Below are 3,473 nucleotides of genomic sequence, written 5' to 3'. Positions count from 1 at the left end.
TGGGGGCTGAGGGGGGTCGGTAGCAGGCGGCAACAGTGAGAGACTTATTTCTGGAGAGAGTAATTTTCAAAATTAGTAGTTTGAACTGTTTGGGTATGGACCTGGAAAGTATGACATTACTTTGCAGGCTATCTCCTCCCCCTTTAGCAGTTCTATCTTGACGGAAGATGTTATAGTTGGGTATGGAAATCTCTGAATTTTTGGTGGCCTTCCTGAGCCAGGATTCAGACACAGCAAGGACATCAGGGTTAGCAGAGTGTGCTAGAGCAGTGAGTAAAACAAACTTAGGGAGGAGGCTTCTGATGTTGACATGCATGAAACCAAGGCTTTTTTGATCACAGAAGTCAACAAATGAGGGTGCCTGGGGACATGCAGGGCCTGGGTTTACCTCCACATCACCCGCGGAACAGAGAAGGAGTAGTATGAGGGTGCGGCTAAAGGCTATCAAAACTGGTCGCCTAGAGCGTTGGGGACAGAGAATAAGAGGAGCAGGTTTCTGGGCATGGTAGAATATATTCAGGGCATAATGCGCAGACAGGGGTATGGTGGGGTGCGGGTACAGCGGGGGTAAGCCCAGGCACTGGGTGATGATGAGAGAGGTTGTGTCTCTGGACATGCTGGTTGTAATGGGTGAGGTCACCGCATGTGTGGGAGGTGGGACAAAGGAGTTATCAGGGGTATGAAGAGTAGAACTAGGGGCTCCATTGTGAACTAGAACAATGATAACTAACCTGAGCAACAGTATACAAGGCATATTGACATTTGAGAGAGACATACAGCGAGGCATACAGTAATCACAGGTGTTGAATTGGGAAAGCTAGCTTAAACAGTAGGTGAGACAACAGCTAATCAGCTAGCACAACAACAGCAGGTAAAATGGCGTTGACTAGGCAACGGGGCCGACAGATAAAACATAAACAAGCAGAATGGAGTACCGTGATTAATGGACAGTCCAGAGTGCATCAGCTATGTAGCCAAGAGATCAGTGTCCAGGGGGCAGCGGTGGATGGGGCAGGGAAGCTGGACTGGCGAGTGTTATCCAGGTTGAAAAAAAAAGTTAACAATGACTAAATAGCTTGTAGCTAGTTAGCTGGTTAGCTTCTGGAGGTTCTTGAGTGTGTTCTAAAAATTAAAAATAATAGCGATTCCGTATCACATTGGGTGAGGCAGGTTTCCGGAGAGGTATAAACAGATTAAAAATCAAGAAGAGATAGAAAGTAAATATGGGTCCGGTGAGTGTTTGGGACGCGGCGATTCAGACGGTTAGCAGGCCTGTGCTAACAAGCTAACAGTTCGTAGGCCCGGGCTAGGCAGCTGGCTAGCCATCAGTTTTTGTCAAGAACTGCAACACTGCTGGGTTTTTGACATCAGCCCTGGTGAATCAGACGATCATCCAGATGTTTAATTTTCTCAAGCAATGTAATGATCTTCTTCTTGGCAACATTTAGTTTGTGGCATTTGACACAGGTGAAGTTTTCAGAAAAGCCCTTCACTGGGATGACTGTGAACATGTCACACAAAATGCATTTAATGGCCTTTTGATCAGCGATAGAGTCAAAGGAGTTTTTTTGTGTAGAAGCAGGAGAACACCCTTTACTCAATTCAGCCATTTTGCATGCTAGCCAATAGGCTACTAAAAGGCTACTGAATGGATCCAGGGACAATGCTAACGGTCCCAGCACTGTGGCTATCCAAGTCACTGGATCCAAAATTAATAATAAAAACTGGATATAAAATACAAGATATAAAATGAAATAATTCTATAATGATCAAATAATTAAAAGTATTCACTAAAACCGTTTGTTAGAGGACTACCACGGCAGCATTCATCAGCTGCTTCAGATGATAAACCGGAAATGTGGAGTGTAGTACAATGATAATTACAAAAATAATAAATATATTATTATTTCAAATATTATGATTATGAAGTGCTTTTCAAAACACTCAAAGTCAGTTTATAATAGTCAGCTAGAAGTGAATAAATAACACAAATGTGATTGACTGTTGTAACGGTTTTCTAGTGGTGATGAAGGAGAGTCGGACCAAACTGCAGCGTGTCGATTGCGATCCATATTTATTAAACAAAACGTAAACACGACTAAACACTACAAAACAATAAACGTAATGAAAACCGAAAACAGCCTATCTAGTGCAAACTAACAGAGAGTACAAGTAAGACACTAAGGACAATCACCCACGACAAACTCAAAGAATATGGCTGCCTAAATATGGTTCCCAATCAGAGACAACGATAAGCACCTGCCTCTGATTGAGAACCACTCCAGACAGCCATAGACTTTGCTAGACAACCCACTAAGCTACAATCCCAATACCACCACCAAAACCCCAAGACAAACACACCACAATTACAAAAACCCCATGCCACACCCTGGCCTGACCAAATACATAAAGATAAACACAAAATAATTTGACCAGGGCGTGACAACTGTCCACATTCTAACACAGAAGTGACATTCATAGAAATCGAATGAGAGACACCAAAGATGAGAAGAGTTGCCAGCAGCCCCATTTTATCCAACCTGTGAAGACAAATGCATTATAAATATACATAAATCTAAATAAAATCTAAATAAATTACATCAGAGACAGTTTTATATGTTTTTATGTATTTTTCAGGTCACTACAAAGTAGTATTATTATATACAATACACACATGAACGTAAATAGCATTTGGGCTTAACGAGATATTAGGTAATTCAAGAAATTGAGTTGTCTACTTTCCATTGTTGATCCGTCTTATCAAATGTCTACTGAGTGAGTGTGGCTCATACACACTGAGTGTACAAAACATTAAGAAAACCTGCTCTTTCCAGGACATAGACTGACCAGTTGAATCCAGGTGAAAGCTATGATCCCTTATTGATGCCAATTGTTCAATCCACTTCAATCAGTGTAGATGAAAGGGAGGTCGTCCCATTACCTAAACAACATCTAGCCAACTTGACACAACTGTGGGACCCAGTGTCAGTGGCATCTTAGCTAGCCACTAGATGGCCTAGTTGCTGTTTAAGCTGTCTATGTCTCATAAAAACACCCATGTTATATCCAAAATGGGACCCTATTCCCTTTATAGTGCACTACTTTTCACCAGTGCTCTTGGCACTGTTTGGCATTTGGGACAATGTCACAGACAATCATGTTACTTTACTTGATCTGTTTATATCCTAATCAAACCCTCCACACACACACACACACACACACACACACACACACACACACACACACACACACACACACACACACACACACACTTGTTTCCTTTGTTTATCTATTATGTGTTTACACACACAGAGAACCAGTCCAAACTGCCTACCTGAGCCATGTTCATGCTTATGTTTAACTTCAGAGTTACTTTTTTCATAATGAAGGCTAATCTGGGAAAAGCAAGGGCACAGGCACAGGGACAAGGCTGACACTTTCATTACAGGAATCATGAGGATAATGCACTTCAC

The sequence above is a fragment of the Oncorhynchus tshawytscha genome, linkage group LG09, assembly GCF_018296145.1.
Source record: "Oncorhynchus tshawytscha isolate Ot180627B linkage group LG09, Otsh_v2.0, whole genome shotgun sequence".
NCBI lineage: Eukaryota > Metazoa > Chordata > Actinopteri > Salmoniformes > Salmonidae > Oncorhynchus > Oncorhynchus tshawytscha.
This window is presented reverse-complemented; position numbering follows the sequence as displayed.